Source organism: Pelophylax lessonae, assembly GCF_965119305.1.
Source record: "Pelophylax lessonae genome assembly, chromosome: 8".
NCBI lineage: Eukaryota > Metazoa > Chordata > Amphibia > Anura > Ranidae > Pelophylax > Pelophylax lessonae.
The window spans coordinates 285800992-285825472 of record NC_138775.1 but is presented as its reverse complement, the minus strand read 5'-3'; the positions used below and the strand labels follow the sequence as shown (position 1 = coordinate 285825472).

At 44.4% G+C, this 24481-nt stretch overlaps 1 protein-coding gene across 10 annotated transcripts in view; it reads right to left on the bottom strand.

The window, feature by feature from the left end:
- The window catches only part of DAB1 (DAB adaptor protein 1), a 1145503-nt gene that overhangs the window by 586007 nt on the left and 535015 nt on the right, over positions 1–24481 (bottom strand). The window contains exon 4 of one of the 10 annotated variants that reach the window (XM_082264812.1): positions 21304–21418. The exons of the other annotated variants lie outside the window; for them this stretch is intronic. The gene's annotated coding sequence lies outside the window, so the exon portion shown is untranslated. The remainder of the gene's footprint in view (positions 1–21303; positions 21419–24481) is intronic. 10 annotated transcript variants of the gene reach the window in all.

Below are 24481 nucleotides of genomic sequence, written 5' to 3'. Positions count from 1 at the left end.
AAATCACTGGCTCTTATTACCAGCTCTTTATAGAGAAACAATGTACAATTCAACATTTTATCAGCCGTTGCCTGTAAGAAGATGAACTGTCGTTAATCTGTATAGCTCCCCCTCTGGTCTCCCTTGGAATTGCTTTACATCATTAAAGTGAATGTGAACTCTAACAATGATATTCTATTTTTTGCTCTTTCATCTGTAAAACCAACAAAAGCATTTTTTAATATCTAAAATTTTTTTTTCAGAAATGGGGGTGATGTCACACTTTCCACCTTGTCCAATCAGAGAACACTTTGAGTTCACTGAGAAAATGCATTTTCTGAATGGCATCCATGTCGAGTGTCTGACCTCCTGTGTTCAGAATACAGCAGTTCAGGGCAGCTGCTTGGTTTGGGACCTGTATGCAGGGCCGGGACAAGGGGTGGGCAGAAAGGGAAGCTGCCCTGGGCACAGAGAAACAAAGGGTCAAAGAATAGAAGCAGGGTAGTACACCCATTGTGCCCTGGGCACTGGACAACCCTGTCCCAGTACTGCCGGTAAGCAAACGGAGATCACTGGAGTAGCGGGGTCTAGTTCAGTGATTTCTAGCTCCCAGGGGCATCAGCCATCTATGGTATGCAAATAGTTACATTGGTTTAAGCTGGACCAATATAACTTTGTATAAATTATCCATGCCTGGAATTTATCTTTAAGTTAACCCATAGTGCTCCAAGAACCCTTTGTCATGTAAAAAAATGTTTTTTTGTCAAAGTAGAATTCCAGCCAAAACCTAACTATTTTGCCCCCCCTCCTAACACCTTTGCTGATTAACCTATATGTATATACTCTCCTATTTTCAGCCCACTCAGCCCAGCAGCTGCAGGGAAGTGGAAAAAGCACTCATCAATGGCTGTGAATTCCCGGTGCAGTGATGTCACCCATAGACTCCCATGTCCAAGCCATTGTCGGAACTCCCTCCTCACCCCTGCAGCTGCCGCTGGCTGACACAGGAGAGCCGCATTATGTGACTGCACCAGGGCGGCCTGAAAATAAGTAATTATATACATCTTTTTTTTTCCACACAGGTTAGCCAGCTTAGGTATTAGAAGTGGGGAGGGAATATTTTTAGGACTAGTTAAGTTTAGGTTGGAATTCAACTTTAAAGTGTTTGTTACCGCAACACTTCATGAGCCTGCTGTACCATGTACTTGTATGAGAAAGTCTCCTGCTCTCTCTTTCATACTGAAATCCTGCAGAATCGTATCTAAAATGTCCTTTCTTTTCCACCCCTCCACCAAACAAAAACAAACTAATCCAAAATATATAGCAGATGCATTTGCAGATTACTATGGCTCTCTATAAAACTTAAAAGACGACCCTTCGGTTCCTCAAGCCTCCTCAGAGGTAATCTCATCTTTTTTAGATAAACCTAATTTACCCCCACTGATCCCCTCTGATATCACCAACCTGAATCGCCAATTTTCTCCCCAGGAAATACATAAAGTAATTAAATCCATGCCTTGCTGGAAATCTCCTGGCCCAGATGGGTTCATTAATGAGTATTATCATACTTTCGCCTCCATACTGAGCACCTATCTGGGCAAACTATTCAACGCTGCTGCAAACAGAGTGTCCTTCCCTTCAGAGATGCTGAGGGTGCACATTATTACGCTTCCCAAACCTGGGAAAAACCCTGACTGCCCTGCTAACTTTAGACCCACCTCACTGCTCAGGATGTTAAACTATATGCCAAATTATTAGCACAGAGATTGAAAACTATTGTGCCAAACAGTGGCAGCTGGTCATACGGGGCGCAGAGGCGCCGCCCCCCCTATCCATGCGTCCGGCCCCCTAATCTACACGCGGGGAGCTGAATACATGGAGTTCAATGGGGCTTTTTTTTTTAACCATGTGATTAGAGCCAGATTCTCTCACAGGCTAAAAAAAAGGGTGGTCCCCGGGGCGCAGAGCAGTGCGCCCCAAGCCCACCCAGTTGTGTGACAATAGCAAATGAAAATTCGCTATTGTCACACAGATCCTCCTCCTGGCCAATCAGGAAGCGGGTTTTGAGACCCGTTTCCCAATTGGCCGAAAGGAGAAGCCAGAAGACGGGGAAGAAGCCGAAGCCAACGCCGCCGCCTGCTGCTGCATCCAGGCAGGGTGAGTGAGTGAGCGGGGGGGGGGTCCTGCCTGTCCTGTCTGTTCTCCCCTCTCCTGTCTTGCTGGGGGGGGGGGGGTATTGTGTGCGGCCTGGTGTGGTCCGGGGGGGTATGGTGCGGTTGGTCTGTCGCCCTCCCCTCCGGCCCATGGAGCACCAGCCGCCACTGGTGACAAATCTGATACAACCAGACCAGATGGGGTTTGTTTTTGGCAGGCAGACCTCGGATGCTACCAGGCGGGTGATCAATGTGATGCACTCTGCAGAACGTAGCCGGATGCCTTCTCTGCCGCTTTCTATAGATGCAGAGAAGCCGTTCGACCAGTTCCATTGGGGCTACATGTCACTTGTGTTACAAAAGTTTGGATTTCAAGGTTCGATATTATCTGCCATCTTGGCTTTATACTCTTCCCCTTCGGTCCAGGTGTATACAGCAAGTTTACTTTCTAAACCATTTTTCATAAGAAACGGAATGAGACAGGGTTGCCCTCTATCACCGAAGATTTTCAACCTAATGATTTGATAATGAACCACTAGCAGAAAGTATTCAATCCCAAGTAAGCTTTTTGTCTTTTTTTGTTTGGCAGTAAAAGCAAAATCTTTATTGACTGTTGTAACTAATAAAGCATTAGGTCAAAATATGTTAAATAACCTTTAGCTTACTTCAATTAAATAAATAGTATTTATCCTTCAAAAAAAGAAAAGAAAAAAAAAAAAAGAAAATATAAAAATCTAGATTTTTTTGTGCACTAACTCTGGAGCACTCAGACCGTGTACATAGCACATTTAGACTGTGCAGCGCTCATAAGAAGTGTTTGGATGTAGAATGTTCCTGGATGTGCACACTGACTTTATTAGGCTCCGCCCACCGACGGGTTTCATCACTCGTCACGTGACTTTTTCAAGGAGAAACAAATATTTTATATTTGGGAAATGTTTATATATTTAAAATAATAATAAATTAAAGTACTTGTGTGTATAGATAGATAGATAGATAGATAGATAGATAGATAGATAGATAGATAGATAGATAGATAGATAGATAGATAGATAGATAGATAGATAGATAGATAGATAGATAGATAGATAGATAGATAGATAGATAGATAGATAGTAAACTTAGCTTTGGTATATATATATAGATAGATAGATAGATATAGATATATATATTTTTTTCCTTTCTTATTTAGAATAAGAGGAGGAAAATACACGTGGTGCAAAACCGCTGTACCTTCCCCTTTACAATTCAAAATAGATTTTTCCATTACTGCCAGTTGCATCAGACTGATACAGAAGATCTGAATTTTCATATATGTAATGTAAGGAGGAAAAGTAAAACCATTTGTAGGAAGCCCCCCCAGACAGGGACTGGATGTCTTCTGACATCAGAGTGATTGGGGTCCATCTCACTCATCACCCCACTGGAACTGGGAAAGTCAAAGCAAATTAAATTTAAAGGCGATCTGCTTTCTAAAACCCAGATTTTCTGGCATAGATAGAACATCACAATGGTCTGAGACACCCCGGAGGAGCCGATAATCTAATTATGCAGAATATCAATGGAAACATTACACAGAAGAAGCTACAAAATGACATCCTCAAGATTTAGAACAAGATTTGGCCATTGCCTCAGTAAAAGCAAAGTATTGATTATAATCACAGATGAGCGTGTGGCGATATGGTCTTAAAGTGTACGTAACAACAATGAACTTCTCTTATTTGCTCCAATTTTGTCTGTTAAATAAATTATTTTTGTTATATTTCTTCAAAAAGTGCAAAAACATTCCTGATGATCCTGCCAGAAATCTTGTCAGCTGATAACACCCTGTTCTCTTTGCCTGTGCTGACTCTAATTAGTTACATTGTTGCCAGCTGCCTCTGTGGACTGCAGAACCCTCTATATCAGGGGCGTCAAACTCAATTTCATTGCATGCCACAACAGCATTATGGTCACCCTCAAAAGGCCAGTTGTACTCGTAAAAGTAAAAGCACCCCCCCCCCCCCCCAACACCACCACCATGAGAAGCCAATAGATCCCCACCCTCCCTTTATCACAGTGCTGCTGGGAAAAAACTGGAGACTGCACTGGGAAGTAGAAAGTGCAGGGTCTGGAGGAGGGCCCGAGGCAGGCTGGAGTCTGCTGAATGCTGAGACCAGGGGAGGTGGAAAGGAAGGGGGTGTTGGGGCTGTACAGAGAGGTGCAGGATCTGTAGTAGGAGTTCTGTTCTCTGCTGCCAACTGCTGAGATGGAGGGGGCGGAGAGATGAATTCTGATTGGCTTATAAGGATTACTGCCATCAAACATGCCTATTCCAGTCTGCACCAGAGGAGCTTACACTGTAATGCCCCCACAAAGTCACACACTATTAGACACTATACATTTATATTAGGGATCGGCCGATTATGGGCAAAGCCGATATATCGGGGGCCGATATGCACTTTCCCTGATATACCGGAATCAGCCCCAGAGGTTACCGATATTGCCGATATTTCGGGAAAGTGCTTGTACCGGAGTGATGCCTGCAGCTAAAGGCATCACCCCGGTACCGGCGCCCATAGCCGACGGTCGGCTGTCTTGTAATGACAACCGATGCGGTTAAGAAGCCTCTCGGATGTCATTACAAGGAGCAGGACCCCCCTCCCGCCGCCTTCCGCGACTCGCTCGGATCTCCCGTTCCACCGGGAGATCCGGGCAACCAGCCTGCACGGCCGCTGAAGACCCGATCAAAGCCGCATTCGGCTCTGATCGGGTCTCCTTGTAAAAACCCAGAAGTGATGTCATGACAAAACTTCTGGGTATTCGGCGCCAAATTAAAAAAAATGACAGCATTCAAAACAGCCAAACTTGGCCTTTTGAATGCTTTTAAGTGCAGAGGAGGGGTTTGGGGTCTTTTACCTGTCAAAAAAAAAAAAAAAATTCATTAATGTACGAAAATATCGGCCAATATCAGCCGATACCGATATGCGATGACCAAAATATCAGTATCGGCAATAAAAAAAAATATATTGGTCGATCACTGATATACAGTGGGTACAGAAAGTATTCAGACCCCCTTAAATTTTTCACTCTTTGTTATATTGCAGCCATTTGCTTAAATCATTTAAGTTCATTCTTCTTCCTCATGAATGTACACACAGCACCCCATACTGACAGAAAAACACAGAATTGTTGACATTGTTGCAGATTTATTAAAAAAGAAAAACTGAAATATCACATGGTCCTAAGTATTCAGACCCTTTGCTGTGACACTCATATATTTAACTCAGGTGCTTTCCATTTCTTCTGATCATCCTTGAGATGGTTCTACACCTTCATTTGAGTCCAGCTGTGTTTGATTATACTGATTGAACTTGATTAGGAAAGCCACACACCTGTCTATATAAGACCTTCCAGATCACAATGCATGTCAGAACAAATGAGAATCATGAGGTCAAAGGAACTGCCTGAAGAGCTCAGAGACAGAATTGTGGCAAGGCAAAGATCTGGCCAAGGTTACAAAAAGATTTCTGCTGCACTTAAGGTTCCTAAGAGCACAGTGGCCTCCATAATCCTCAAATGGAAGAGGTTTGGGACGACCAGAACCCTTTCTAGAGCTGGCCGTCTGGCCAAACTGAGCTATCGGGGTAGAAGAGCCTTGGTGAAAGAGGTAAAGAAGAACCCAAAGATCACTGTGGCTGAGCTCCAGAGATGCAGTCAGGAGATGGGAGAAAGTTGTAGAAAGTCAACCATCACTGCAGCCCTCCACCAGTCGGGGCTTTATGGTAGAGTGGCCTGACGGAAGCCTCTCCTCAGTGTAAAACACATGAAAGCCCGCATGGAGTTTGCTAAAAAACACCTGAAGGACTCCAAGATGGTGAGAAATAAGATTCTCTGGTCTGATGAGACCAAAATAGAACTTTTTGGCCTTAATTCTAAGCGGTATGTGTGGAGAAAACCAGGCACTGCTCATCACCTGTCCAATACAGTCCCAACAGTGAAGCATGGTGGTGGCAGCATCATGCTGTGGGGGTGTTTTTCAGCTGCAGGGACAGGACGACTGGTTGCAATCGAGGGAAAGATGAATGCGGCCAAGTACAGGGATATCCTGGACAAAAACCTTCTCCAGAGTGCTCTGGACCTCAGACCGGGCCGAAGGTTTACCTTCCAACAAGACAATGACCCTAAGCACACAGCTAAAATAACGAAGGAGTGGCTTCACAACAACTCTGTGACTGTTCTTGAATGGCCCAGCCAGAGCCCTGACTTAAACCCAATTGAGGATCTCTGGAGAGACCTAAAAATGGCTGTCCACCAACGTTTACCATCCAACCTGACAGAACTGGAGAGGATCTGCAAGGAGGAATGGCAGAGGATCCCCAAATCCAGGTGTGAAAGACTTGTTGCATCTTTCCCAAAAAGACTCCTGGCTGTATTAGATCAAAAGGGGGCTTCTACTAAATACTGAGCAAAGGGTCTGAATACTTAGGACCATGTGATATTTCAGTTTTTCTTTTTTAATAAATCTGCAACAATGTCAACAATTCTGTGTTTTTCTGTCAGTATGGGGTGCTATGTGTATATATTCATGAGGAAGAAGAATGAACCTAAATCATTTTAGCAAATGGCTGCAATATAACAAAGAGTGAAAAATTTAAGGGGGTCTGAATACTTTCCGTACCCACTGTATATAGCTCTGCCATATACCGCAGTGCTGTATAGAGAACACTGAACCAGTCACATTAGTCTTTGTACCAGAGAAGCTTACACTCTAATGCCCCCCCCCCCCCACAGTCACACACTATTAATATTATACATTTATATAGCTCTAACGTATGCCGCAGTGCTGTACAGAGAACACTGAGCCAGTCACATCAGTCTCTGCACCAGAAGAGCTTACACTTAAATGTCCCATCACAGTCACACACTATTATTATTATTCATTTATATAGCTCTAACATATACTGCAGTGCTGTACAGAGAACACTGAGCCAGTCACATCAGTCTCATATTTCAAGATGAATTCTGATTGGCTGATAAGGATTACTACATTCAAACATGCCTATTCTATTGGCATAAAAATTCTGTGTTACCCCCTTTAGCACCAGAAAAGTAACACTTTTATTTTAGTGGCTTATGACGCCCCCCCCTTTCATGAGTGTGGAGGTACATGGTGGTCCGCCTCCCCGCAGAGTCTTATTAGTAGACAAGAAAATGCCTGCAGTGTAACGAGTTACTTTCATACGCGGAGAACGGTTCTCAAACAGATGTTCCTAATATTTCTGACAATCTCGGGGGACCTCCACATATGTTTGCTTAGCAGTGCAGATTACTCTATGAATTTACTTACTCGCTATTTCAACCTTCACTTTTTTTTTTCGTTAACTGTGTAATGATTTATAGGTGGAGGGAATACACTACCTATACATGGATTCAAACCATCATTTATCATATGTTAAATATGAACTGTCTGTGTTGCCGGTGGTAGTAGTGAAAAGGGCTGCAGTCGGGGCCCTGAGGGAACCCAGACATTTGACATTCGCCATTGCTGGCCCTATGAAAATGATCATCAGAAATAAATTATAAGTAAAATAGGGATTAGTAGAGAAGATTCTGGCTAGGGATGAGCAGGCACTTCGGTTCTGACTGTTCAAGTCATTTGCCCATTTGGCCCCCTGATCGGCGGTAGCCGTGCATCATATATAGAAGCTGTATGTCTGCCATTCCTGTATATGATAGCTTCCCATTGTCAATGGTTCCTAAGCAAGCAGCGGGTGCTGGCACCCGCTACATCCCTAGCAACCGCCTCCATCACCGGCTTTCATTGGCTTAGATGGCCAGACCCCTTTAGGTTTGACATTTGACATTCGCCATGGCTGGCCCTATGATTAGAAAATGATCATCAGAAATAAATTATAAGAAAAATAGGGGATAATGGAAAAGATTCTGGTTAGGGATGAGCAGGCACTTCGGTTCTGACTGTTCAAGTGTTCGGACAAATGTTTGCCCATTTGGCCCCCTGATCAGCGGTAGCCGAGCATCATATAGAAGCTGTATGTCTGCCATTCCTGTATATAATAGCTTCCCACTGTCAATGGTTCCTAAGCAAGCAGCGGGTGCTGGCACCTGCTACATCCCTAGCAACCGCCTCCATCACCGGCTTTCATTGGCTTAGATGGCCAGGCCCCTTTAGGTTTGACATTTGCCCCCCCCCCGTCACCATTACTGGTCTATGATTAGAAAATGATCATCAGAAATAAATTATAAGAAAAATATGGATTAGTGGAGTAGATTCTGGCTAGGGATGAGCAGGCACTTCGGTTCTGGCTGTTTGTGTGTTCGGACGAACGATTGTAGCTGTTTGGCCCCCTAATCAGTGGTAGCCGAGCATCATATATAGAAGCTGTATGTCTGCAATTCCTGTATTTAATAGCTTCCCACTGTCAATGGTTCCCAAGGAAGCAGCGGGTGCTGGCACTGCTACATCCCTAGCAACCGCCTCCATCACCGGCTTTCATTGGCTTAGATAACCAGGCCCCTTTAGGTTTGATATTTGGCATTCGCCATTGCTGGCCCTATGATTAGAAAATGATCCTCAGAAATAAATCATAAGAAAAATAGGGATTAGTGGAGAAGATTCTGGTTAGGGAAAAGCAGGCACTTCGGTTCTGACTGTTCGTGTGTTCAGACAAACGTTCGTACCTGTTTGGCCCCCTGATCAGCGGTAGCCGAGCATCATATATAGAAGCTGTACGTCTGCCATTCCTGTATATGATAGCTTCCCACTGTCAATGCTTTCTAAGGAAGCAGTGGGTGCTGGCACCCGCTACATCTCTAGCAACGCCTCTATCACCAGGCTTTCATTGGCTTAGATGGCCGGGCCCCTCAAGGTTTTGAATTTTGAGATTGAGATTGGGGGGGGGGGGATTTGTGTTGGAAGGGGGCATTTAGGGGGAGTGGCGGGGGTAAGTATTGTTCTAGGAGGGGACGTTAGGACTAGAGTTTTAAGAGTAATGATTTAGGGGGATTTGTGTTGGGAGGAGGATGAGAGAAGAAGATCTATGGTAGGAGTGGGGATTTTTGTGTTGGGAGGGGGGATGAGAGATGAAGATTTGTGCTAGAAGGAAAGATTTGGGGGGGAATTTCTGCTGGGAGGGGAGAGTTCAAGTGGAGGGAAGATGATGTGAACTTGAAGGGGAAATTTTAGGTGAAGGGGATTTGTGCTGGGAGAGGGTCCATTTTTTTTTTTATGAGGTAGGGTCATTGGAACTGGGGGCATTTGAGGGATGGGGGGGGAAATATTTGTGCTGAGCAGGGGAATTTCAGCACGGGGGTGGATTTGTACTTAGAGGGGAAATTTATGCTTAGGGGTAAGCGTGCAGATTAGTGCTCAATGTTTTTGTGGGGGATTTTTTCATTTTGGGGGAAGGGGGCACTGTTTGGCATGTTCGCCCTGGGCTCTAGTTGGCCTTGTCCTGGCACTGCGTGCATGTGCCTCAAAGGGAGGCAGACTCACTGGTAAACCCAAAGAAACAGCAACAGAAATACTCGAAGATTCACCCCTCCCGACCCCCCGCCTTTAAATTAAATCGGAGGTCTACGTTAATTAACATTTTCATATACATGCTAAACACCATCTTTAGTTACATGTACGAATTCCCCATAAAACCCTTCAAACGCGTTCATTGAACAAGTAATTATTTCCTGTTTTCGTCCGGGCGCACCTAATAAATTACCCATTCTGATATTATTGTAAATTAAGAAATTTTATGGTTTCACCAGCCGCATCAATCAGCTCCCACTAAATCTATTTATAAACTAAAATTCAATAATTACGTGTGCGGATAATCTACCTTGACTTCTGAAATATGCCCATAACAAATGTTCCAAATCCAATTACATTGCGCATAATGAACGATTAATGAAAAATAACCTGAATATTAGCTCCGCGGCTCCATTCGAGAAACAGGTCTGATTACTACATCATGTTGATATATTGTTTTTATACTGTAATTATTTTTTGCATATGCATGAGACTTGCTTTAGGACCTAATTGCTAATATCATTTACATGGAACTGGGGGGATATGAAAATGGCGGTATTAAAAGTCTCATCTGGGATTTATAAGTTTAGTATAATTGCTATTAATCAGGATCGATGATCGGGGTGGATTGTAAGGCCACTTTGGACTGCCGTAAAAACGATTGTCTTTTTTTTTTGTTGTTGCTGTTGCTTTTGTTATATATTATTGTTATATAATATATATAATATATATTATATATTATGTAAATCAGGGTAATCAACATGCAACCTGTTTATTATATGTTACATTGAAGGATTCCCGTGATCAAATAGGCCATCATCTATGATTGCATAAATGAAAAAAGAAAAAGTAAAGAACTTGGATTTTGAAGGCCATAAAAGGAGGGGTGCTCACAGTTATATAAAATATATTAATGTATTTGATCCAAATAAAAAGAGATAAAAGATACATAAGACAAGACAATACATGATAAAAAAATATTCCAAATAGGGATATTATTAGAAGTACAGACTCTGAATGTGTAGTGAGGGTCTTCAAAGCCAACGTGTTTCGCCACAAGCTTCTTCAGGGCTATATGGACCCTACACTACGTATCTACAAGGATATACATACACATATATATCATTCCTACATTCAAAATGCCCTTTATTTCCTTACCTGTTCTGGAATCCAGCAATGTCGGCACACCAGATGATGTTTCCATTGGCTGTCAGGTGCTGCCGCCGGTAAGAGAACTCGGCAGTGAAGCTTCACAGCCAGTTCCCTAATGCGCATGCACGTAGTGCGCTGCACTCTCTTACTGGCCCGGCAGCAGGGGAAGGAGGAGGGAGAAATAGGGGGCCGAACTGCTGATGTTCCTCACCGGGGCGAGGTCTGATGGAAGTTGGGACAAGACACTCCCCCCTGAAAGGTGCCAAATTAGACACCGGAGGGGGGGGGGGGGTCAGATAGGTGTGAGGTGGAACTCTGCTTTAATGTTATTCTAAAAGTTCCTAAGCGGAAAACAGTAGATTTTCCGCTTATTTGGTTCCTCCCCCCTCCGGTGCCACGTTTGGCACCTTTCAGGGGGAAGAAGAGAGGGGGAATGGGTACCTGTTTTTGACAGGTACCCTTCCCCACTTCTGGGAGACAGCCCTGTAGCGCCGTCCACCAGAAGTACCGTGCTCCTTCTCCTTCCCCCGTCGCCGAGCCTATGAGAATGCATTGCCACGGTGAAGGACATATAAACACAGATCTAATCGGCTGCACAAACAGGTAGCAATGCACAATAGGAAATAAAGTGCATTTTGAATGTAGGAATTATATATATGTGTATGTATATCTTTGTAGATACGTAATGTAGGATCGGTCCATATAGCCCTGAAGAAGCTTGTGGCGAAACGCGTTGGCTTTGAACACCCTACACATTCAGATTCTGTACTTCTATTATTATTCCTATTTGGAATATTTTTGTATCATGTATTGTCTTGTCTTATGTATCTGAATTTTTATCTCTTTTTTTGGATCAAATAGATTAATATATTTTATATAACTGTGAGCAGCCCTCCTTTTGTGGCCTTTAAAATCCAATTTCTTTATTTTTTCTTTTTTCATTTATTATGTTATAAAATCCACAACAGTGCTATATCTATGCAGTCAACAGCGCTTGGTCTAAAAAATGTGCAAGAATTGAAACAAATGACACCATCGGTATAACATTTGTGAATACCTATGCATATGCTAGTCCAGCCTTTTTCAACCAGGCTGCCCAGGCACACTGGGGTGTCTTGAGATTTCTTCAGGCGTGCCTTGGCAAAATGCCTAAAAATTGTCCAAAAATTATAAACAAGCCAGCATGTGGATGAAGGCTGCCTTTTAGTTACACAAAGCCACAGGTTTTCATTGTGCATCATTACAACCTTCTAGCTGCCCGCGTCCTAACAACCAATGGCATCAGTTGATATGGAGGATTTCAGTCATCTGCATAGCATCCTTTTTCTTCTCTCCATCAGCAGTGGGGTCACATTAGCTGAGTGATGGAGAAAAACTGAGGGAGAAGAGAAACATTGGAATACTAGTCAGTACCAGTTTGCAAAAGTGTATTTGCTTTGGAAGAATAAATCCCCTCTAACGTTGGGCTTCCTACATGTGTGGACATTGCTGCATTATTTAAAACTGTTAGAACAGTTTTTACCAAGGGCGTAACTACAGGGGTTGCAGGGTTTACAATTACAACCGGGCCCCAGAAATCACTGTCCTCCTATTTTCTCCTGTAGCTGCAGGAGGAAAATGGAGGAGATTGGTTCCTCTGTATGCTGCCCCCGCCACTCCTCCTATCCATTTCACTTGTGTTCTTCTGTCTCTGGGCCCCTGTGTGCTCCCCTGGTCCCCCCCACTGTGCCCCCTCCCCTCTCCTGCCGGCTGCTGCAGGGGATGTGTCACACTAGAGAACCAGGAGGGGGTTGGTAAATATGTAATTCACCAGCTCCTTCCTTTTCTGAATGGACAGAGTCATAGTCAAAGACATTGTAAAAAAAATAAAATAAAATGATAAAAAATAATACAATTAAAATACCAAAAAATAAAAACTACTGTCAGCAGTGGGAGAACTTGCAGGATCGCAAAGGTCACACTTGCCCTGGCATTCCACCACCATGGGGAGGCCCCAAGATAGCAGGAAGGGGGCCCACTGCAGAACTTGTGAAAGCGTCCCGCTGCAGGACCGTAATAAAGAGTAAAGGGTCCCAGGATCAGTGGGAAGAGCCCCAGGTTTGAAGGGAAGGGCCCCGGCCAGGGGTCCAGGAGGCCCTTCATGGTTTTTGCACCCTGAAGGTTCTAGTTACGCCTCTGGTTTTTACATTTTAGAATGGCGTGCCTCGAGACTGTCCATAATTTCAAAAGAGTGCCTTGACTGAAAAAAGGTTGAGAAACGCTGTGCTAGTGAAACAAAAACTATATATAAAAAAATTTGTGCCTAACCCCAGTGCACACTAATATCCAATAAAAATAGTCCAAAAAAAAAAAAAAGTCCTCCGTGTCCTCCAAAGGCTCACTCCTCCTGCCATGATAGATCAGTGCATCCCACAAAAAGTGATAGCTTTAAACCAAGAAAAGGTGACACTCACCAGACGGTATTGGTCTTCCTTGCCATAAGGCAATAGGATCAAAGGGAGCGTTGATGGTCTCCTTGACCAGGACGTAATCTCCAGAACAGGGTTTCTCAACCAGGGTTCCTCCAGAGGTTGCCAGGGGTTCCTTGAGAAATGGACAATTTCTGACTCTCAGATAAGTTCCCACTGACACCATTGTTCCTTTTAGCTATCTGTAAGGGGAAATTCTTCCCAATGATGAGAAGAGTAAGGAACATTCTTCCCACTGACTCTCACACTAATGTGTCATGAGTTGTAGATTTTAAATTTTTAGCAGAGGGTTCCTTGAGACCAGAAATGTGGTCATACATGTGATGTCATAAGGGGTGTGGCTATCAAATGTAGGTTGAAATGCGTAGGGGCCTAGCATGACGTCATCACACACAGCGGCTGCCAGCCGGAAGGATCATGTAGTGGATGATATAGCGCTGTACAGTGGTGGCTGGTGCATTGGGGGCGTAGGGGCCACCCCCCCCCTTCATCCATGCATCCGGCCCCCTAATCTACATGCGGGACGCCAGACGCATGGAGTTCAATGGGGTTTTATTTTTTTTCTGAAGCACGTGATTAGAGCCAGAGGCTCTAATAGGCTTCAGAAAAGGGTGGGCTCTGCGCCCCGAGCCCACCCATTTGTGTGACAATAGCAAATAAATATTCATTATTGTCACACGGATCCTCCTCCTGGCCAGTCAGGAAGCGGGTCCGAGACCCATTTCCCGATTGGTCAAAAGGCGAACCCATGCCATTGGCCGTCTAGGAAGAGAAGGAGGAGGGAGGACTCGAGGAGACACGAGGGACTGAGGACTGAGGATAAGCCTGCATGACTCTGATCTTACGAACTGCATGACTTTGATCTTACGAAGGTACGAAGGGCTCTGTGTATGGTCTCTTTCAGGTGGCAATGCTAGGGTGTGCGGGCTGGTGTGGTCCAGGGGGTGGGTGGGTATGGAGTGGTCCGGTCCGTCGTATGCCCCCCCCCCCCCGACCCATGGAGCACCAGCCGCCACTGGCGCTGCAGATTATAGCTATGCCAGTTTATCTTCAATATATTGCGAGTGCACTACTTTAAACCTAATAAATTCTACTTTTAGGGATATTTTGCACTATGAGCTTTGTTTTTTTTGTTAGTTTTTTTTTTCTGTGCCATGTTAGTGCAGCCAGAGCTAATTGTTGGATTACACCATCTACCGTGAGCATGTTTGGGATTTATTAATCTAAGCGCAGAATTCTCATGCATATATCTTTCCCTTGGCCCGCCTTCCCTTCAGGTTGACCATATGAAAAAAAAAACAAAATTAACCACTTAAGCCCCGGAAGATTTTACCCCCTTCCTGACCAGGGCCTATTTTGCGATTCGGCACTGCGGACTTTAACGGACAATTGCGCGATCGTGCAACGCTGTACTCCTTACCATGTAACTAATTTGACGTCCTTTTTTTCCCCACAAACAGAGCTTTCTTTTGGTGGTATTTGATCACCTGTGCAATTTTTTGATCATGCGCTATAAACAAAAAAAGAGCGTCAATTTTGCAAAAATAACAATATTTTTCACATTTTTTTATATGAAATTCCCCCCCCCCCCCCCCCAAAAATGTAAAAATCAAAATTTTTAACATTTTTGGCCAATTTGTTTTCTGCTACATATGTTTGGTAAAAAAAATTACAAAAAGCGTATTTTGATTGGTTTGCGCAAAAGTTATTGCGTTTAACTAAGGGAAAGATTTTTGTAATTTTTGTTGTTTTTTTTTTTACGAGTATTGGCGGCGATCTGCGATTTTTTTTGCGGGACTGCGACATTGCGGCGGACAGATCGGACCCTTGACTGACATTTTTCACACTTTTGGGGTTACCAGTGACATTTCTACAGTAATCAGTGCTATACATATGCACTGTTACTGTAAAAATGACACTGGCAGTGAAGGGGTGAACTTTTTTTGAGAGGGAGGGGTTAAGTGTGTCCCTAGGGACGTGCTTCTAACTGTGATTGGATGTGGCTTGAGGTGTAAGAACAGAGATCAACGGTCCTACATAGCAGAACCGTATGATCTCTGCTGTAACACAGGGGAGAATGACAGGTGGCTTTGTTTACTTTAGCCGCCTGCCTTTCTCCCGCTATAACGGACAATCGCGAGTGCCCGGCGGACATCGGGTCCGCCGGACACACGCGCGGGGGGGGGGGACCGTGAGCGAGCTGGAGCGCGCCTCCGGCGGCGCGCGCTCGCTCCCTGGAGCCTCACAGGCTAGCGATGTAGACCTACATCGCTTTGCCTGTGAAGGGCTGACTGCCGATGTAAATTGTCATTAGGCAGTCGGCAAGTGGTTAAACTAAAATTGTCTTTATGATTATTTTTGTTGTCACATAAGGGGTGGCGCTGTTACAACTCTGCGAGGCTGGCGTTATGATTGTCATTACTAAATCACCTTCCTGCGGCAACTGTGTCACTTTACCGCCTGGCGCGCCCTTCACTCAACGGAAGGTCCAAAGCCTTTCATTTCCAGGAAGTGTGACCGAGGCTGGAGACCCCTGACTGGGGTGCAGGCGGAGGATTGAAATGCATCTACAAGATTTAATACAATAAAAAATACTCGGTATCTCTTTTTTGTTACATTTATGGAACAAATCAGAACAAAAGTAGCGTTTTATTAAGGTTCAGGAGAGTGAAGGGAAGAATCCTCCAAGACGGGAATAAAAGGTAATCCTTGTTCTCAGCAGTTTTTCCTCGTTCCAAACAAGTCCCCGAAGATGTATTCCGCTTTCCTACATATTGGATTTGACAGCAAAGCCGTGTTTTCACTCGGAGAATAGAAATCAAAAGTAGTGCGCCAATATTTGCAAACCAAGGCTGAAACGTTTGTAAAAATAATATAGCGGATGGTGGGAACCCCTCATAAAAGGGCACAGCAGGTGTACAGACCTGGGAACTCAGTACAGGGATGGTTGGAACTACTCATAATGGGCACAGCAGGTGTACAGACTCGGGAAATCAGCAAAGGTATGGTGGAATCCCCTCATAATGGGCACAGAATGTGTACAGACCTGAAAACTTAGCACAGGGATAGTAGGAACCCCTCATAATGGGTACAGCAGGTGTACAGACCTGGGAACCCCTCATAATGGTGGAAACCCCTCAGGAGGTGTAAAAACCTGAAAACTCAGCACAGGGATGGTAGGAACCCTTCATAGTGGGCACAGGTGTACAGACCTGTGGACTCAGCAGAGGGTAGGTAGGAACCCCTCATAATGGGCACAGAAGGTGCACAGACCTGAGAACTCAGCACATGGATGGTGGGAACCTTTTATAATGGGCATAGCAGGTGTACAGACCCAGGAACTCAGCACATGGATGGTGGGAACCTCTTATAATGGGCATAGCAGGTGTGCAGACCCAGAAATTAAGCAAAGGTACGGTAGGAACCCCTCATAATGGGCACAGCAGGTGTACAGACCGGGGAACTCAACACAGGGATATGGGGAACTCCTCATTTTTATTAATATCAGTTTGTACATAGTACAAAGATAGTATGGTAGGAACCCCCCATTATGGGTACAGAAGGTATACAGACCTGAGAACTAAGCACAGGGATGGTGGGAACCTCTAATAATGGGCACAGAATGTGTACAGACCCTATAACTCAGGACAGTGATGGTGGGAACCCCTCATAATGCGCACAGCAGGTGTACAGACCTGAGAACTCAGCACATGGATGATGGGAACCTCTCATAATGGGCACTGAAGGTGTACAGACCCAAGAACTCAGCACATGGATGATGGGAACCTCTCAAAATGGGCACAGCAGGTGTACAGACCCAGGAACCTATCACAGGGATGGTGAGAACCTCTTTTAATGGGCACAACAGGTGTGCAGACCCAGAAATTAAGCAAAGGTACGGTAGGAACCCCTCATAATGGGCACAGCAGGTGTACAGCCCAGGGAACTCAGCACAGAGATATGGGGAACTCTTCATTTTTATTAATATCAGTTTGTACATAGTACAAAGATAGTATGGCAGGAACCCCCCCATAATGGGCACAGAAGGCATACAGACCTAAGAACTCAGCACAGGGATGGTGGGAACTCCTCATAATGGTGGGAACCCCTCAGCAGGGGTACAGACCTGGAAACTCAATGCAAAGATCTCACCAATTGAGTCCCCAAAAGATAAATGAGAATGTCAGCTGGTTTAATTCTCCAGCATCTACCTATCACAGAAATATCAGTCTTGGGTGGGGTCGCCCTTTCATTTTTTATTTCGCACGGCTGGACCATTTTCTCCGATTTGAACTATTACAAGGAGCCAACTCTATTCCCGAGAACATTTTTATTCCTCCCCGGGTGTGAGTAAAGAAAAATAAATAAATCAAAAATCACGCCTTGGTATTGTGAGAAATGAAATGGGATAAAATATAAGGTAGAAAATAGATATCAAATTGCCCAGCAACAGGAGCTCCGGGGTTCCGGCAGCAGAGAGCATTGGCTTGCCTGAGCTGAATGTTAAACCTTTTTTTTTTCTTCTGCATCGCGGCATCCCCCACAACCTGCATCCTGCTTCTATCCATCAGCTATTAGGATGCCGAAAGAACCCGGGGCCCCCCCATCGCGGCACGGCCGTTCAATGAAATCTCTTAACACAGCGAAGCTCAAAGAAGAAAGCTTTATGTGTTGTCTTATTTATGTACAATTGCCCGGACGGGCACCGCGGCCTCCGCTGCGTTACGTCAAATATCTTTTCAGATATAAATTAGATGTTACATTTTACTTCACTGGTAGGAAAGTGCTCAAATAAGCCATTCCGGTGAGGTCCCGGCACCTGCGCATGGGTCACTTCAACAAACCGCTGTTCCAGCGCCGCGTGCTTATTCTCTGAAAAATCTTTGATGGAAAATTAGATTTTCAACTCACATAAAAACCATTATTAGATGGGCCGGTTTCCTCCTCCACGTGTTTTTCTTTCTTATTTTGGTACTGTTTTTGTAAAAGTCACATGGTTAACCACTTCTGGACCGGAAGGATTTGCCCCCTTAATGACCAGGCCATTTTTTGCGATTCGGCGCCGCGTTATTTTAACAGACAATTGCGCGGTCATGCCTCGCTGTACCCAAATAAAATTGATGTTCTTTTTTTCCTACAAATAGAGCTTTCTTTTGGTGGTATTTGATCACCTGTGCGATTTTTTTTTTTGCGCTATAACAAAAAAAAGAGCAACAATTCTGACAATTAAAAAAAAAAAAAAAAAAAAAACAATATTTTTCACTTTCTGCTATAAAACATTCAGAAAAAAGCTACAAATAAATGTTTTTCATCATTTTAGGCCAATTTGTATTCTGCTACATATTTTTGGTTATAAAAAAAAAAAAAAAAACCCAATAAGCATATTTTTATTTGTTTGCGCAAAAGTTATCACGTCTACAAACTAGGGGAAAGATTTATGTAATTTTTTTTAATTTATGTTTTTTAGTAGTAATGGCGGCGATCAGCGATTTTTAGCGGGACTGCGACATTGCGGCGGACAGATCGGACCCCTAACTGACATTTTTGACACTTTTGAGGGGACCAGTGACATTACTACAGTAATCAGTGCTAAAAATATGCACTGTTACTGTAATAATGACACTGGCAGGGAAGGGGTTAACCCAGTCTGAGGGTGGTGATAATTTTGGATTGTTCATTAATTTGTGCAATATATTTGTATTGATTTTATCTGTGATTTTTTGACAAATTATTTTATTGGAAATTAATAAAGTAACAATAATTTTTTTTAAGATGTGTGTATTTGAATTTTTTCTGAATGGGGAAGTCAGCACCGTGAAAGTTCAATTTTTGCTCTTTTTGATACTATCATTTACTTCCTGGAAGCCATCTGCCCTTAGCTCAGGCATAGGCTGGGCTGAGAACCTTTCCTTTCTCTCTTGAAGACTCCTGGGATGTATGACATCATTTGCCTAGACATGGAAACCAGGAAATAACTGAAAATCTTAGTATTACGTCGCTAGCCTGTGAGGCTCTAGGGAGCGCGCGCGTGCCGCTGGAGGCGCGCTCCCGCCCCCGCTCGCACACGGACCCCCCCGCGCGAGTGACCGGCGGACCCGATGTCCGCCGGTCACTCGCGATCGTCGGTTACAGAGGGAGAAAGGCAGGTGGCTAATGTAAACACAGCCGCCTGTCATTCTCCCCTGTGTAACAGCACAGATCATACGGTCCTGCTATGTAGGACCGTAGATCTGTGCTGTTACACACACAGCCACATCCAATCACAGTTAGAATCACGCCCCTAGGGACACACTTAACCCCTCCCTCTCCATTAAAGTTAACCCCTTCCCTGCCAGTGTCATTTTTACAGTAACAGTGCATATGTATAGCACTGATTACTGTAGTAATGTCACTGGTCCTCCCAAAAGTGTCAAAAATGCCAGTCAAGCGTCCGATCTGTCCGCCGCAATGTCGCAGTCCCGCAAAAAAAATCGCAGATCACCGCCATTACTCGTTTAAAAAAAAAACAATAAAAATGACAAAAATCTTTTCCTTAGTTAGTAAACGCGATAACCTTTGCGCAAACCAATCAAAATACGCTTTTTGCGATTTTTTTTTACCAAACATATGTAGCAGAAAACAAATTGGCGTAAAATGTTAAAAAATTTTGATTTATACATTTTTTTGGGGGGGAATTTCATATAAAAAAATGGGAAAAATATTGTTATTTTTGCAAAATTGACGCTCTTTTTTTGTTTATAGCGCATGATCAAAAAATCTCACAGGTGATCAAATACCACCAAAAGAAAGCTCTATTTGTGGGAAAAAAAGGACGTCAAATTTGTTTGGGTACAGCGTTGCACGACCGCGCAATTGTCTGTTAAAGTCACGCAGTGCCGAATCGCAAAATAGGCGCTGGTCAGGAAGGGGGTAAAATCTTCCAGGGGGTTAAGTGGTTAAAGCAAGTAAATATAATATACTTTCCTATCTATTTACTAATGCTAGCAGCATAAGGATTAAAAATAGTCCATGTTGATTAGGAGAATAAAGTTCCACTTTAAGTGCCCCCAAGGGGTCATGTTTTCAGAATTTACTTCACCTTGTGAGGTTTGGATCAAACCCAAAACCCTGGATGTATTGAAAGTAGATAACTTATACAATGTTCCAAAACTGTGGAATGCAAAGAACCTATCATCTATTCATCTCTAAAGAGACTCAGTAGCACTCAGTAGAAAGCTTGGGGCTTGTGCACTGGGGGCCAAGGTCTAGCAATCACCTATTATTTCCAGTTCTAGTACCGGCTGGAACAGAAATCAGGGTGCCCATGGGATGCGGGGCACAAGAATAATTCACCGTGGAAGACTGGAAGGGTCCAGTGCTGATTTGAATGGGTCCACTTTGTCCAGCCATGGGCTGGGAAGGCAGAGAATCCACAGTGCTGTGCCCCCTGGGAGTTGGTCGCCCCAGGGTGCTCCTAGTATCACTTGGGCATTGGAAACCTACTGTGAGAATCAAGCGCATGGCCACCTATGCTTTTTCTGCACTTCACCTCTTGGGCTAGGCCTTTTGGCTAAATTAGGGGCAATTTTTGTTACCAGGCCTCAGGGCCTAGCCAATGCACCTGAACGGGCACTATTTATTTCATTTAGTGTCGGTTCAAACTATGGCGATCCGACTTCGGCGCGCGTCAGGTCGCGGTAGTGTGAACCGGGACTTAGTGTTCTCTCACATTTCTCACTTGCACTTTTATTTATGTTTCTTTCTCACTAGGATGGAGGATGTGGGTCTTTGGGTCTACCCTGATGTCTAGGGGGAGGATGTGTGGCCATCAGGTTCCTTCCTCCCCTAAACCACCAGGGGGGTCTCACCTAGTATGTGCTTGTTTGCTTTGGCTGACAATGAGGAGAGGGGTCCAGCTAGGTGGCTAGGTGGACCAAGTTGAGCCTTGCCCCTGTTAGGAGCCCCAAGGGGTCAGGGTAAGGTCCTACCCCTTTGGGGGGATGGACATAGGGCACACCCTTGATTGCAATTTTTTGTGTGTGTTTTTCACATACGCTTTAATCAGGTAACTGTCAGCACCGATTTTTTTATGAGCTCAGCATCGAATTTCTATCAGAGCAATACCCTATGCTAAGTATTAGCAGCAGTACAGAAAGTGGAGCTACCTTGACGAAAGACACAAACAGAGATATTTCATGAAATACCATAAAATGTCAGGGCGGTCTAAGGAGACGTCTAACACTTTGAAAATGCCACCATCCCACAGCAGGAAAAGTTTTCCCAGTGTTTCCCATGTGATCTGCTGACCTTGAAGTCATGGTGAATGTGAGATTAACACGTCAGCACTCTGCTTAAACCTTTGCTAAAAACTAAAGTATAACATTTAAATATACATGTGACGAGACCCTTGCTCGCTCGCTTCCGCTCTCCCGACACTCCTCTGCTACCAGTGAGTCAGCTTGCAGATCGCAACGTCTGATGGTTCGCTCATCCAAGGCTCCGGGATCCGAACTACAGCTATGTGCTGTTCGGAATCCATTAGAACAAACACCAGGCAGGCTGTATGTAAGTTCAAACAGGAAGACGTTTATTGGAAGTACACAATACACTTTTATACAGAATTTGGAACATCCTGCCCCCAACAACCGCTTTCCCATTGGTCAATTGCAAAGTACATGCTGTTCTCCTTCAGGTCCTCCTTAGCCATGCAAATGAGGACTTGAAAATGAGTCAGCAGGGATTGGTCCGATAGCTTGACCAGAAGGACAGTTATGTGTAATGAGACATAAGCCCCCAATACACATTACTCTGAGTGTCAATACATCCCTTAGCAGACAACAGGTGAGTTCATTAGCACACCTGACACTAGGTGAATGGAAAGCCACCTCAGACAAAAGCAACATTGTTAGACAGTTAGGAGTTGTACTTCCTGGTCAGAGACCTCATACTGTACAGGGAATAAAATCTTCATATTACAAGGGAGACATTATTCCTGTATATGACTGTCCCATTTGTAGTAGTCCAAACCATATTCTCAGTGTTCACCACCCTCCTGGTCACCCTGCATCCATAACAGATGCAGGGTGACTTAAACATAAGAGAACCCCATAAGGCTGGGCATGGTGCCCCCCAACCTCTCTAAAGGAATTTGGAGTCCACAACCCCCATGCCCAAAGTGACTCCCGTCACAATACATACAGTAAGTGAGCTGCGTTATCAGGAATTGTAATGCTATCCAGCCATGTTTCGCTTCGAGTTACACCAATTTCTCTGCAAATATTAAGGAATAGAGTGAAGCCACCCCCCTTGATTACCAGCTCACAACCTGCTGATTGGACAATGGACACAGTTATTATGTCAGTGTTGGTGGGAGAAACCAACACCGTCTAGAACACAGGTGGTTGATGCTCCCAGAAGTGTTGGTTTCTGCTAAGACTTTGGTGAAGATCTTAGTGGTTCTCCATGGCTCCCAGTGGTTTTCCCTTCACACTCACGACACTGTAGGAAAAAGTGGTGATGTGGAGGTCTGCTGCAGAAAACAATGATGACCCAGGAGACTGATGCTCCTGGATGTGTCATCTTCTGCAGAGACTTCTCTATGTCAATCTTGGCGAACTCTAGCTCCCAGAGGTTCCTTCCTTAACCTCACATCTTGGTAGGAGAGAGTAGTGATGTGGAGGTTAGCAGGGGAAGAACCACTGAGGACCCAAGACATCTAAACGCCCAAAAGTGTCTGTTTCTGCAGAGACTTTGGAAAAGTTCTTTGTTTCCATCTCCGTTATCCACCATGGCTCTCAATGGTTTCTTCTTCTAACCTTAAGTTACTGCAGGGGAGAGTGATGATGCAAAGATCAGCAGGAGAAACCAGTGAGGACCCAGTGGATCAAGATCAATGGAACAACTATCAGTCCTTCCACACATGCCAGGGTGTTAGGGGTAACCCTGGACTCTGCACTGTCCTTTCAGGCTCACATCCAATCCCTTTCCAAATCATGCCGCCTTAACCTCCGCAACATCGCTAGAATATGGCCCTTTTTAACCAATGACACCACCAAGCTTTTAATTCACCCCCTGGTTATCTCTCGCCTCGACTATTGCAACTCCCTCCTCATTGGATTACCCTGACATAGATTATCCCCCCTTCAATCCATAATGAATGCTGCTGCAAGACTTATCCACCTTACCAACCATTCAGTGTCCTCCACCCCTCTCTGCCAATCCCTTCACTGGCTTCCACTCACCCAACGAATAAAATTCAAAGTGCTAACAATAGTTTATAAAGCCATCCACAACTCTGCCCCCAGCTACATCACTAACCTGATCTCAAAATATCGACCAAGCCGCTCTCTTCGGTCCTCCCAAGACCTCCTGCTCTCTAGCTCCCTTGTCACCTCTTCCCATGCTCGCCTCCAGGATTTCTCCAGAGCTTCTCCCATTCTTTGGAACTCTCTACCCCAATATGTCCGACTGTCCCCTAATCTATCCATCTTTAGACGATCCCTGAAAACCCTTCTCTTTAAAGAAGCCTACCCGGCTACTAACTGATAACACTGTTTCACTTGCTCCATCAGCTCATCGCCCACAGCTATTGCCTTTTGTATCAATTGACCCTCCCTTTTAGATTGTAAGCTCTAACGAGCAGGGACCTCTTATTCCTTTTGTTCCAAATTGTATTGTAACTGTACTGTCTGCCTTCATTTTGTTAAGCGCTGCGCAAACTGTTGGCGCTATATAAATCCAGTATAATACAGGCATACCCCACTTTTAAGTACACAATGGGACCAGAGCATGTATGTAAAACGAAAATGTACTTAAAGTGAAGCAATGCCTTTTTTCACTTCTCAATGCATGTAAATACAGTAGCTCTATGAGAAATATTGGTCAGCTTGACATGGCACTGCTTCCGAACCATAAGTGACAGGGACACCAAGCTTGGGGAGCACTGAGAGGGGACCCAGGACTATGACATGGTAGATTACCTAGGCCACAATAGCATATGCTGTAGTCCTGGGTCCCCTCTCGGTGCTCCCCAAGTTTGGTGTCCCTATCACTTATAGTTCGGGAGCAGTGCCATGTCAAGCTGACCAATATTTCCCATAGACGCCAATGTTGAAAACCAGGAGTAGTGCCATGCCAAGCTGATCAAGCTGTGTCCGTACTCGCGAGTGTACGGAAAGTGAGTGTACGTAAAATCGGGTATGCCTGTAATAATAATAATAATCAACATT